The sequence below is a fragment of the Epinephelus fuscoguttatus genome, linkage group LG21 (assembly GCF_011397635.1).
Source record: "Epinephelus fuscoguttatus linkage group LG21, E.fuscoguttatus.final_Chr_v1".
Classification (NCBI taxonomy): domain Eukaryota; kingdom Metazoa; phylum Chordata; class Actinopteri; order Perciformes; family Serranidae; genus Epinephelus; species Epinephelus fuscoguttatus.
The window spans coordinates 31,477,980-31,492,066 of NC_064772.1; the positions used below are offsets into that span (position 1 = coordinate 31,477,980).

Here is a 14,087-nt window from a genome sequence, read left to right on the forward strand (position 1 = left end):
ACTGTGACTGGTGGTAACATGGTCAAGAATAAAAATATTCTTTGTTAACCATTTACATCCATATTTCCTGCAATAATATATCAAAATATCAATGTTCTCACTGTTACCAATATTTTGGGGATGTAAAACACGCAAAAATGTGCCCAAAGTTTTGGGACTGAGCACATTTTTGGAGCAAAATCTGATTTACAGCTGTTTCTAAATCAGATAAGTTTGCTTATAGAGTTTCACCTCAATATGTTTCAGCCACCACCTGTGTGTTGAATCATGTACACAGCCTGTGGCAAAGAAATACATTACAGATAGTGTTACGCTGTCATTAGATCAGTGTGTGTGTGTGTTTCTGTGTGTGTGTAGAGCAGGTATCATACACACACATGCACACACAGTTGGTAGTGTCATTTACTTGATTTATTCCACAGCAGGAAAAGTAGATTGTAGATGAGCAATTATAAAAAGTGATGCTATTTACCATCTCATTATTAACTTAACATCTTTGTTAGAATCAAACGGTCGTGATAATCACCATGAACCTTAACATTTTCATGTGTGTGTACACGGCAGTTAATCATCCAGCAGCTCTTCTGCCCAGAAGCTTTTCTCACTCGGCTCTCTGCGTCTATTAGCATTCAGGAAGGCCCCCCTCTCACCTTCACACACACTAACACACACACACACACACACAACATAGACACACCAGGACAGACAGAGAATGAGAATGATAGAAATAAGTGCTTAACAATTCAGAACAACTTTCACAACTTAATCCCCAGCACATAACACAGCAGACAAATGTAGTTCCCAAGGACAGCATGTGAAAAGGCCGCCAGCAGGGGACTGGAAGAGAGACAAAGCCCAAAATGTTGCTCTACTCAGAATTGGGAATCAGCTTCTTTGGAAAGACGAAGAACAAAAAGAGCTGTCATTCTCTGTTGTTCCACGACAAAGTTTCATGCCACGTCGGCCTTTTCTCCCCTCTAAGCAAGATATCTCTTATTTGTTCTTGCTCCTCTTCGTTTTCTTGCCTTTCTTACTGCGTTGAGAATTGTGAAAATCGTGTCTTCTTCTCTTATCTCGTCTGAACAGGAGAGGAGGCGGCAGACATTTTTTTTTTGGAAGTTGCCAACATACTTCTCTATCAGTTGTACTGTAGCCTTAAAATGTTTAACCTGTCGTCTGCAGGCTGTGTGCGGATGTGTGCGCGACTAGACAGTTCAGATTAGAGTTTGACTGATTCGGGTGTCAGAGGGTTGATAGCGGTGTTTTTTTTGATGCTCCCCAAGAGGTTTTTGTGCCATCTTTCAAATCTGACTATTTATATGCAAAAACTTCCTCCTGAGAATTAGAAATTGTTACTTTTTCCTTCAGAAATTTTTGTTTTGTCAAAGTGGAAATGTCTCTGAAGAGTGCGTGGGAAATTCAAGCACACAACAAAAACACTTGAAGTGGGGAATGTGATCAAGATGTTGGATTGGAAGTAATAAAGTCTACAGCTAATACTTAGTTATGATATTCAGCGGTTAATAAAACACAAGTATCGTGCCTAGTTTCAAACAAAAAGGCTGTCTGTGTCCTTCCTCTTCGCTCTGAAGCGTCTGTCTCTCTCCCGCTGTGTTCCCCCTGTCAGGTCATTAGTAGTCACCGAGCTATGGATGCTCTTCATCTCTCCTCGCCTCTCTTTTTCTCTCCAAAGTTTGCACTCGTCTTCCTGCTTCCTCCTCTCTCGGCGGTTAATTACTGCTCAGATGTCGCTCTCTCTTGCACATTCACCTCATCACTGCGAACAGCCCTTCAGCAAGGCTGTCTGTGCTCGGCTTGTAAACACATCACCTTTTTTTGACAAGTTTTGTTCAATTCCTTTTTTCCCCCCTCACTTCAAAAAACCAAAGACGAGTGGATGTACTAAAACAATGTTTTCCAGGGACAGGGGGAGAAATTTGTTTACCTTGTCCCCGTACCCTTCAACATCCTCTCTTTCCTGTCCGCATCTCTGCCACCTCTACAGTATCAGGACGGCTATCCCTCTCCGCGCGGCTGGTTGCGAACGTGTTAATTCTTGATTAGAGTTCACGCTTTCGCCTTCTCCGATTTGCTCCGTGGAGTGAGAAATCACTTTCTCAATGAGAATAATTGAACACGGGCAGGGGGGTGCCAGCTCATTACCCACAAATCACAGGGAGCAGGGGCACCTTAGCTGAAGACAATAATGACTTCAGGGAATAAAACGGGGCCGCCAGCGTGGAGACCGACCAGTGTGGGCAGCGGGGAACAAAGCTGGGAGAGGAAGATGCACACACTGTTTCTTAAGGTGAAATCATTTTGTGCTTATCTTCTTACGTTTTCAGTTGAATCCAATTATTTTTTTCAGAGGGTTCAGTGTCTTGGCTTCGGAGGGGAGTGTTGAATCTTTTGTAGGAGGAGCCACGCAAGGTGTTGCTGTTGTGAAGTTAATTACTCTGGTTGGCAGCCAGGGCAAAAAGATGTCTTTCTGAAATTATCTTTCAAAACACCGAAACCTGACTCCAACTTCAGGCAAGAAGGGAAGACATCGAGCTACAGCTAAAAAGCTCTTTTTATGTCCGACACTGAGGCTCTAGATGGACTTTGGTGATTGACAGTGCCAGATTTCCCACAGTGCAAAGTCATTCACTCCTATTTATTTGATTTCTTTCTACTTTCTCACCCTCTCTTTCCCTCACTGCTTTTTTTTTTAATATGCCACACATTTCCACTCTCCGCAGAGTGCCAAATGAGTCCACTCTTACACAATGAGGTCCATTGTCACAATAGGCTTTTCTCACTGTTTTATAGGTCCCATTAGGGGGCCAGTGCTTTTAAGTTGCTGAAGGAATGTAATAAGGCCCCGGCCGACAGTAAACATCCACATCTCCGGGCCACAGAGAAACACGAGACGGGACCGCTTCGCCATCTCTTCCGAGGAGACCTGTTTCATTTGCATCGGCTGGAGAACAAAAGCGGTCACAGTTGGATGCGAACAGAGAGGAATGAGGTGGTTTCGTTTCAGAGCCAAGGAGATGGAGGAATAGAAAGCCTCTAAAGAGAGAGGGCGAGGAGGAGAGACATGGTAGTGGGCCAATCAGTCCATTTCTGTTCCTCCCATACACATGTAGCCATGGTAGCCAACCACTTTGTGCTGCACCACTAAGAGGTATTATTTGGATTCATTCAGATATTGCTCTGTTCTTGACTGTGCACCATTTCTATGTAGTTTAAAATCAACATTTGATAGAGGAAAGTCTGCAGCGACTTACAAAGGATAGATACAGCGCTATATGTAGCAAAGGTTGTAAAGGTCATGCTGCCACATCATGATAAAGAAGTCACCCTGTAAAACTGTGAAATGTTCTGTGATATTGTCCTTGAACATTATCTACCTTGCCATTCATTGTATGTCACCTCCTGTGGGTAAAAGTGAGTATAACGTAGACAGATAAAGCACAGACGCATGCTCAAGCAGCCATTGGTGTTCATTCACCGCAGTACAGTGTGAAGATGAACTTACTAAGGGTTTAAATTAGCTTTCAACATCGCAGGCAATAAATCACGGCAAACATACTGTAGTGTCCCGAAAGCTTATGCTTTTATCATCTTGCAAGATGCCTGGAAGTTGAAGAAAGTAGTTTGACAGTCTCCTGACAGGAAGATCTGACATCCCTGAAGACAAAGATGAGGACAGTATGAACTTTGTGTCTTCTTTTATTTTGCGGAGGCTGATGTTTGTCAGGTACATATAAAATCTTGGATGTTGGGGCATCGAACTAGCACATTAATTCACCACCCAGAAGACAAATGATATCACGCTTGACTGCAGTAACCCGCCATGAATATGTACTGTAAGGTTCATCAAGGTAGCACTATGTTCCCAGTGATGGATCGCCTATCTCACGCTAGTTTTAATCCTCATATTTCAGTGAAATGAATCAACATCATCTGTTGCCTGAAAACGCTGAAATATCTGAAAAACTCTGGCACAGTTTTGAAAATCTTATGCTGTGAAATATGCAAAATTGCTGGCATAATCCTCTGAGCGTCTCAAGGTTGGATGCCCACATTGAATTTGGAATAGCCCAGATAGCATTAATGGTGTCATTCTGGCGAGGAGCTCTCTGTAATGGCCCACGCTTCACCCCACAGAGCAGTTTTCCATTGGAATTCTCCTCTCTTTATGGTCTAGGTATACAGGCTGTGGAAGCTGTTGTGTAGAATAGCACCCCCGCTGAGCTCCATCACGACATACTCTGATATTCCCACATGTAATCATAATTTCAGCCAGAACCACGCTGACAGCCTTTTCCATTTAGAAAACAGTGGAGCAGAGAAATACAAGTTGGTTTGCTTGTTGGGGTTTATGTGTGTGTGTCGGGTTGGACGGTAAGGCTCATGCTGATGTTATGTGATTGGCTGAAGCATGAATAGATGCCTTGATATGTAAGTGTGCCTGTGGGTAACCCTGTGTGTGCTCGGCTTGTGAGCGTGTCCTCACATGCACAATGTTTACATGCTGCAAATTGACTATCCATGCTCCGATCTGTCTTGTTTGTTGTGACACTGATGATTTCCCCATGCTCTTATCTCATCAGTGATTGCAATCACTTGTTGTATTTAGTGAATAAATTATCCCCAGCTCTAACTAGCACACTCCTTCGATCAATCGATATCTTGTTTGACTGCACTCTGAGCCACAACGTATGCAAAACAAAAGATTACTTTTTCATATTAAAACATTTACAAGACTGTTCAAGTTTAGCTCAGACAGACCCCCATACGTGCTTCCTTACCCCCCTTTGTTTCACTAAAGCATGCACCCTCGCCACCCACCCACAACCCCCCTTCGGCTCCTTTTTGGGCCTGTTAGATTACCGTGGTTGTGTCGGGGTCTTCTGGGACCTCTCTTCATTACCGGCCCTCCACAGGCCCCTCATCTCCACACGGCCCTCTGCATTTAGCCCCGGCTGAGAGCAAGGACTCGGCCAAATGGCTTTCTGTCTTCCCTCTTATCCAAGAATTTCAGCTTCCAATTAAAATGAAATGGAAAGTGCCCCCCCTCCCTCCCACCTCACCCCACACTGCTCCCATGACGCTTCAGATGAGCCCCCCCACCCCACCTGCTCAAACAAGGCAGCAAACAATGGCTGATCTGTGGAAAAGACCGTTCACCCCCTGTAATAACTCGCTGCAGTGTGTACCAAAGCTTTCCTTTCCACTTAATTATTCATAGTTCAACATCATTCACCCTCATTCCCTCTTCTTCATTTCCTCCTTCTCCGTGTTCAGTGTGTTTAGAGTTTAAGGTCACAGTGTGTTAAAACATCCTATAGAAGATGGATTCTCGCGTGAATAGCTGCTCTCCACATTCCCTTTCCCATTGCTGCCATTATTATTCGCCGATACAACATTTGCATCTCAGTAACTGTTGTATTAGATAGTTTAGGTGACAATTTGGCCGTGCAGGGAGTGTAGTTTATTGGCAGCCACCGTGCTACTCAATAAGTCAGTGTGATTCTGACTCACGTAATTGCAGGAGCGGTGACTGAAAATAATAATAAAAAGAAAATGCATTTAATTACAATACAGATTCGAACCACGGGTGCTCTCATTGAAATTCAAACACCCGCTATTATTTCAACGGGGGTAACATTCGCTCACTGACCTTCACAGTTTGAAAGATGGATTAAACGTTCTGAGCAGTGGAAAGCAGACTGTCCTCCCACTTAATAAGCTCAAAATGATGATTAATCTGTGAAAAGCACCACAGAGCTCTTTTTAATGCATGGATAAAGACCTGGGATTCAGCTGGGACCGTCCGCTCAGCTGGGCTGCACACTCAACCCCCAGGATTATCTGTTCAGAATCACCTCCCTTCACCTAAGCCAGGTGTCTGGAAAGTCATAATATCCCTTTTGAACTATTTTTTTATGCAGTCAAAACTCTAAATCTGCTTTAAACACCCCTTTGAAGTGCCATTGTCATGCAAAATGCCATGCGCATTCAAACTCTTTGAAACACGTCTACTGTATTCAAACAACATTATTCACAGAGCTTGTAAGAGGAAGAAGTGCTCTGGACAAAAGCCGGTGACGATAACTCAATTCACAGTAATTCCTACCCGTTTGAACCTCCGGCTCTCTGGTACGGGAGCAGTCTGCTCCAGTTGCGGCTGTTATTGATGAGGTTTGGAAAAAGTCTCGGGCCTCTCCGTCCGCTTTGGGCCTTTGTTATTGACCTGGTGATTGATTTAAGCCCTCATAATTAGCAGGCCTAATTTAATTAAAGTGCAATTTAACGATACAGTGGGCAAAGGCAAAGGCAGCCGTGTCATTGATAGATCAGTGCAGGCCTGATATGAAACAGGCGCTGGCAGATGATGTATTCCGCACAAAGCAGGTCTCTGACTGTCGGGCACACAGACAAAAGAAGAGACAAAGATTGCAGTTGAGAGACAAATAGGGAGAATGAGTGCAGTAAAAGAGAGACGGGCCTTTTGTTTTTCTAAATATCAGCCCACAAAACTGCACTGTCCATCTCTCACCCCCACCCTCCCACATCGCGCCGCTCTCCGTCCTGATGTGGACAAATGCAGCCTCACATTTCTGATCTAATTTGCTTAACAGCATTAGGAACCTGTCTGTCCCTGTAATTTGCTTCAAGTAAATCCACGTCAGAGCCTGAACTTTTATGAGCCAGAAGCCATGTCTTTCCAAGACAAAAGAAAGAGAAGCTGATTTAAAGGGCTGTTGGGATGGGGGCGTTAAATTAAACTTGGCCAACTGGAAATATAACATACCATGCATATCATAGGCAGGACAATATGTAATCAAGATTAGAGATATATTAGATAATATGTAGAAACATAAAGCCTTTTTTTGTCATTTAAGACAGATCTCCTCCACTTAAAGAAGTTATTTTCCCACTGATTAAAATGCAAACGGACGGCTTTTCAACTTAACGCCTTCAGCATTGTTAAGTGGTGTTATTGTTGGCGCTGCTGTAGGAAAGATAATCAGATCCCATTCTATTTTTCTCAGAGGCGACCAACAACACAGAACACACTGCATTTTGTTTTCCACAATAGCTTTGGTTGTTCCACCATCCGTCATTTCCTCCACTGGGGACAGTAACTCCAAAGAACAATAATTACAATAGCGCTATTTATACATTGATCAGTGCTACAGCACGCACTACTACAAAGTCCCTTCTGTTAGCCGCCTTTGCATTTTGACACATAACCAAACAATGGCTGCATCATGACACTCCAGTGGGTGATTTTAGGCAACATGCCAGCATCAACGAAGCAAAGGAGGCGTGATGAGCGTGACATGTAACACAACAGCGTCAGCCTCTAGTGTGACATATAACATGTGGTTTACAAATAGTAACAATGGCATAACATGGCAATGACAATCATTTACTGTCCCTGTTATACGGCAGCTGATCTTGTCCTGAGGAGCTCCCGAACCTCAGTGTTTTCCCAATTTTTGGACATTCATGGCTGCTGTTCTTCTTCTTCTAATGTGCTAACTGCATTCAGATACTTCTTAAATCTCCAGCAGTGGGTTGCACGCATAACACATCATCAAAACGTCATACCTGTGCCACTCATGACCCATCCTGCCAGATGTCCAATTTATACAGACGTCACACCCTGATGAAGACTCTAGTTGAAACGCATTGGTTATCCATGTATGCATTTTTGGACTTCCCGCCTGTACGCTGAACTTTTACACTGACTGAGCTGGCCAGTCGCTGGTTTTTATCTTTATACAGACATCGTTGCAGCTCTGTTACTACCTTCGATTGCGGCTTAAAGGCGAGACAACTCTGTTCCTACATTTCAGGATTGTACCTTTTATACAGAGCGAGTGAAATTCCTGCCTTGGAGGGGCAGTGTAAAAGGGGCTACAGATACTCTTTGGTAACTGGAAAACAAAAATAAATGCTGACGTACGTCCTTTCTGCTGTAAATCAAGCCTTTAATTTCCTGGGAGATTGCACCTGGTGGCAGATAGAATAGCACAGTGAAAGCGAGGCCTATAAGGAACCATTCTCAACATGGATGGGGTCATTACTCTATAGCCATTACATTATGCAATCTACATTTACCTTATAATGATAAGTTAAAGCAACACAAACTGAAACAATGGACTGTAGAGTGACTCCAAACTTTGCAGTCACGATGAATATTTGTAATGAAAAACCTTGTTTCTTAAAAATGTGGCTCCCATTCAGAACAGGTTCTTGATACCCAACCTCGCTCCCCACTGTCCTAACCTAGCACAACAACACATATTTGACTCCCTCTCGTCATTATCAAAAGGAATACTATATCTAATCTGGAATGCGAGTGCTCTCCTTTGAACAAGGCTGGGGCCCATGGGTGCGGGGTGTGAAATATGAAAGACAACACATGTCCTCATCAGAGGACAGCCGCCGCCATGGCTTCTCCCCTTGGCACACCAACATAGGACTGCAGAATCGCAACCCCGCTCTCTCTGTGTCTCTCCCTCGCACACATACAAAGCAGGAGGTAGCAGGCACCAGGGTCACACCGCTTTGATTTTCTTCCAGACCTGCAGTTTCCAGTCCAACAGGGAGCTAATAGTTTGCCAAACAAATGAAACATTCACTGAGTGAGTGCCTGATACAGTAGGTGCCACACTGTATATTCTGTGTACAACTCACAATAAATCTCCATCGCTGCGTATTGAAATCACCATCAGCTTACATCATAATGATCCTTAAGATCATAATGATATGAAGACGATAAGAATGTATGCTTCAACTGGTTTTTGCCTCTCTGCTGACAACCATTAAGTGCCAGTTAGGGAATCTGTGGGTAGGATGAAGGGGGTCATTATAACCCTTCATCATCCACTAACCAGTTTAACTCTTCGCTCAGGCTTTTATAATGTTCCCCGAACCCCTACATAAATATAAATAAGTGTCTCATAGTCTTAGTCATTGTGACATATTGGTTGTTTTAATAGCATTGGAGTTTAACAGGCTGGTGGAGAGTGAAGGGTTAAGAGGGGTGGCAAGGGTGGGGCTGGGTCATTGGGTGCAACAGTCATGTTCAATCTATTCACATAGTCCATTTTGGTGCGCAGTTTGGAGCCGCTGGCAGTTTCCTCTGAGGGGATGGATACGAGGGATAAAAAGACCTTCTGTAACATGCAGAATAATCCATGTATGGTCAGTTCTGTCACAGCTTTGACCAGGTCACCCGACACACTGCATACGCCATCCATCAGCAGCTGGCAGAGGCAGCTGCTCTACTCTGATCATCTGGGGTTTAGATTTAGGTGAAAAATCTTTGCGTCCAGTGCCATAAAGCTTCTTTTAACTGCTGATTGAAAACAGCGAGATCCTGGCTCGGGATAAGATGGAAAAGTAGAGTATTGGTAATTGCATTGTGAGGTCAAAGGAACTTTAATAGGACAATTAGGAGTTATTACAGGCAGCTTGTCTTTGTATGTCACTGCCATTGTGCAATGCAGAAGTACTGTGAAGCCGTTCTTGGTCTTGTCTGTTGTACTGTGTTTAGTCGAACTGCATTAACTGGAGGTAATGAGGGTACAATTATGGCTCCTTAACCTTTCGTGTGGGAGAGGAAAAGCCTCCGCCTCTGCTGCCTTTTTTTCCTTCTTCCTTACACCTCTGCTCACTGAAAACAGATTCTTTTCACATGTTGCCATCGTTTGTTACCTTTGGCTGGTTTAATGTTTCCACAAGGGGCGTATGTCACCTCGCACAATTAATGTTTCATATTTTTAGCCAGCTACATCAGGAGGAAGGGCAGTCCTCGTAAATATTTCAACAGCCATTTTGCTAAACGCTCTGGTCGAATTGCTTGTTTCCTTCATTTTTTCATACACGATTGCACCACATTGTTCATTCTGAGATAATTCTATATCCTGTTTTTTGGCCTCCATTGTTCGGCCGGGCACAGACGGCTCATTGTAGGGGAACTTGTGCCTGCTCCGCACATGATGCTGTCACACACACACATGTGAACCTCAGCCTTTAAGGAGGGGTGGTGGCCAGGAACACACCATTCGCTGCGACCTTTGAACCTGTCCTTGTTAAGCCCTTGACGCCAAAGATGGGCTCAGGAGGGAGTCCTCACCCTTCCCCCCCATTTCCCCTCACAGCTAGCTACATGTTGTACTCGCCCATGGCTAATGGCATGACATGACACACACACACACGCTTACAGTAGGTGTCCTTTAGGACAGTGGTTGATGGAGGATGACAGCTCCTCAACACACACCCTTTGCCCCAACCCTCTAGCAGTGGGCTCCAATATGTGTGTGTGTAAAGTGTTTTCCTTAGTGAGCGGACAGCTGCTACCTCCCTCCCTCCCTCCTGCTCTTCGCCTCTCTCCTTGGTCCTCTCACCGCTCCAACCTGTCTGTCCATTTGAAGGTAACAAGACTCTGCACTTTGCAGCTCTCCCTCTCTTTCTTATATGAGCCTCAATAATCTAATGCTGCAGCTGTCCGATGGCCAAGCCTGTAACCCTTGCTTTTTGCTTTCCTCCATTGTTAAAGAGGCTGGTGCAGTTTTGGCCCTCCCTACTGCATGGAAGGAAGGGGGAGGGATGGGGGTGAGATGGAGAGGGGAGCAGAGAGAGAGAGCCAGGAACGAGTGCCATGGAGAGTTGAAAAGCCTTGTTGCTTCCCCACTCCACTGGTTACCAAGGGATCAACAGGGTGCTAAAAGCACTCAGGGGAGGAAGAAATTGAGGGTTTTTAGAGAGAGGGAAGGGAGAGATCCAGAATGATGGAGAGATAAAGAAAATGAAAAAAGAGGGAGAGTGAAGGGGCAGAGAGAGATGGATGTATATTTAGCCCGTGTCTCTCCTTTGCTGTCACTCAGTGCATGGCTTCACCACTGACACGAGGACAGACAATAAGTGGGCTGGCAGTGAATTTAAAAGGAGATGGCTTCTTCTTCTGCCCCCAGTCACAAGGAGACACTGACCCCTACAACACTGACTCAACTCAGCCACTACAGAAAGACAGTCAGCAGCTATCCTTTAGGATTTTACTGCCTGAAACGTCAACACGTAATTATTTATCATATTCAGTGTTAGACGTGCTGTGTGTTTGTCTGGTTAGAGCTCAGTCTTGGTCCAGACTCTCTAATGAAGAGGCTTTGCCCTTGCTGCTTGGATGGCCCCGTTTTGACTCTAATGAACCACAGTGGCCACTTAAGCACTGCCTTTTGAATCCAGCGTCAAGTGTCAGTCATGTGTTTCTGTTGTATGGTGGAAATTTACTGCCCGTTGAAGCGTGTTGTGCATTCAAATATGAGAACGGAAACACTCACAATGGCTCGGAAAATGCGCTCCTACATCAAAACACCAGCACTTAGAACAGCAGCAGCGTAAGATGGGTGCGTTATTTGTTTCAGCCGGATATCATGACACCATGTTTCACTTTTAAGGTGCTAAACATTAGTACATTTTTCACAAAGACATTACAAATCCTGCCAAAGCAGTGGAATGATTCCACTTTAATATGTGTAGTTCAACTGTTCCACAGATGTCCTTGGAAAGAAAGTCGATATCCGACTCAGGAGCGTGTAAGGCTGGTCGCTGCACTTGACTCAAGGAGAAAACTGTGAGGAAAGTTCTTGAAACAAGTGAAGATCTCATCCTGTTTGCAGATTTTTCCACTTTTAGCAAAGCGAGATTTAAATGAGGCTGATTTTACATGATCTTTTCTGCCCCATTACTTCAATTAAAAACTCCTTTTCTCTCGTCTCCTTTCCATTTGCAGCTCGCTTTAGTTTGCTCACTCTTGGAATTTCTTTCTCTTTTTATCACCTCTTTCCTTTTGTGTCATTCTCACACTTCCTTTTGGTTTTTCACACCGGTTGTCTAGAATATACCTGAATAGAGATATCACCTTGCTCTGGTGCTGCTCTCATATCTACCTGGGCCATTTTTTTGTAATTTTACCTGTCACATTCACACACAAACTGCTTGCACTGTGCTTTTTGTCTCGTGGAGGTGAAGAATCCCTTCCCCTTGGTGCTGCGATGATAACACTCTTATATACAGTGTCTTTCGTGTTCTGTACTTGTTCTCTAGTCTATTCAATTTCAGCATAAAGATGAGGGAACCTACAACCGATTGCCAGCTACAGGGGCAAACTAACAGACAGGAGATTGTTGCTCAGAGCTCCTGTTACTGAAGCTAATTGCATGTCACGTTCTGTGATGATACACTGTGAATCAGCTGGCCTCTCATATCACTCTGTCATCTAATGAGACAAAGACATCGAGCATTTCCCCCATCAACATATTCCTTCAGCGTTCATACCTCAGTTTTTGTGAATTTCATCATGTAGCGTACTTACTGTACGTTCAAACCAGAAGCTTCCAAAGAGGCAACGTCCGTCACGGACGCTCAAGAAGCATGACTTTCAAACTTTTGTGGCAGCTTTGGTCGCTCTAGTCGCTCATCACGTGATTCATTGAACATTCGATCGTGCTTGTCAATTTAAAGAAGCCACAAAGCGAACTGTTGGCTTGAAAGCAGCGTAGTTGCAGCTTGCTGTTGTCCTGTCAAAAAGCTCATAGTTGGCCAACAGAAAGTTATGTTTGGTCAATGAAAACAGAAAACGTATGTCATCCCATTCAAACCAAGCAAGGAAGACTTGCATGCTACGTCGCAACATTAACCTGCAATTCTCTCCTCTATTACAAACATTACACACTTTAAAACTCACCAGACCAACCAACTACCTCCACAACACGGTCCCAAGCCTCAATCTTTTTATTTTGGTCTCTTTAACCGAACAGCGACACATTGTAAAGGACTGAGTGGGCACGAACGCAAGTAATAAACTATCAGTTGTTGGAACAAGTGAGCTGTAGGAACCAAAGTTACATGGCTTGTTGGGGCCCGCTTCATCGAAGCACGTCAGCATTCTGATTGGTTGCCGCCGAACTGCGTAAGAACTCATTACCATAAAGTTAAATGAGTTTTAACTCCCCTCCGGACCGCTCCAGTCACTTTGGTCGCCCAAGACGTGCGGCTAACGATCAGGTCGCTCAAGTCGCCCAAGTTGCTGGGCTCTCATTGAAAATGAATGACTTACGCCATTTTGGAAGCTCTGGTCACTGTTGGTTTGAATGTACACCTACAGATGCAGCCACCTTGAATTCCCTGGTCCCCCATAATTGGGCCCAGGTAGATCCATGGCGGATCCCTACTGGGACCTTGCACAGTCGTTGGCTGGCCCCAAGCTAGAATGGTATCGGCTGTGTTAACAGTGGAATCTGTCAGGAAACATTAGGAGGGGGGGAGATTGACTTCCAGTGGCTGGGAGGTGACTGGTAACTGTCTGGGAATTGATTTGCAGCTGGCTGTCAGCTGAAAGGCCTTCCTGTTGGGAGGGAAAATTTGGTGACTGCATCTGTACAGTATACGGTGTTATATTTATACTTCTTGTCCCATCTCAGCTGCATTTTCACAACACAAGTGGGCAGATCCTTTGTAGACACCATATATATGTAGCCACATGGGGGGTTTTCAAGAAATGCTTTGTGAATAACGACCCCCCCGGAGCACCTGGGACCTCAGCTGACATGTAATTAAAGGCCAAGCTGACTGATTGACTGACTCATTTTCATACTGCAGTGTTAGAGACAGGAAACAGACAGGTACGGTGAGTTGAGGACTCTTAAGGTGAACTGCTGATGAAAAAATTCATGCCCCCATTCCAATAAATAAAAAGAGGAGGGAGTCCCTCTGTGCCACGCCTGTGTGTCACCAAAGATATCCCGGGCTCTGAAAGGGGCTGAATGTATTTCCATAAAGAAAGCAGAATGGCACAAGACCTATTTGGATGTGCTTGACATTTTAGTCAAAGAGAGAAAGAGAAAGGTGAGGGGTGATGGCGGGGGGGATGGCAGTGACTAACAAAGCGTTTCAGCAGACCCTAAGACCCAAGGAGACGACGCGCTGTCTGGGGGCTGACAAGCTCACGTATACACACAGAAAAACACACACACAAGGATCAGCGGTAACTAACAAGCCTGGAAGCAAAAACTGAAATT

At 44.6% G+C, this 14,087-nt stretch overlaps 1 protein-coding gene across 7 annotated transcripts in view; it reads left to right on the top strand.

Moving 5' to 3' along the window:
- LOC125881571 (partitioning defective 3 homolog) overlaps positions 1-14,087 on the top strand; it is a 420,073-nt gene that overhangs the window by 180,237 nt on the left and 225,749 nt on the right. The gene's annotated exons all lie outside the window — the stretch shown is intronic.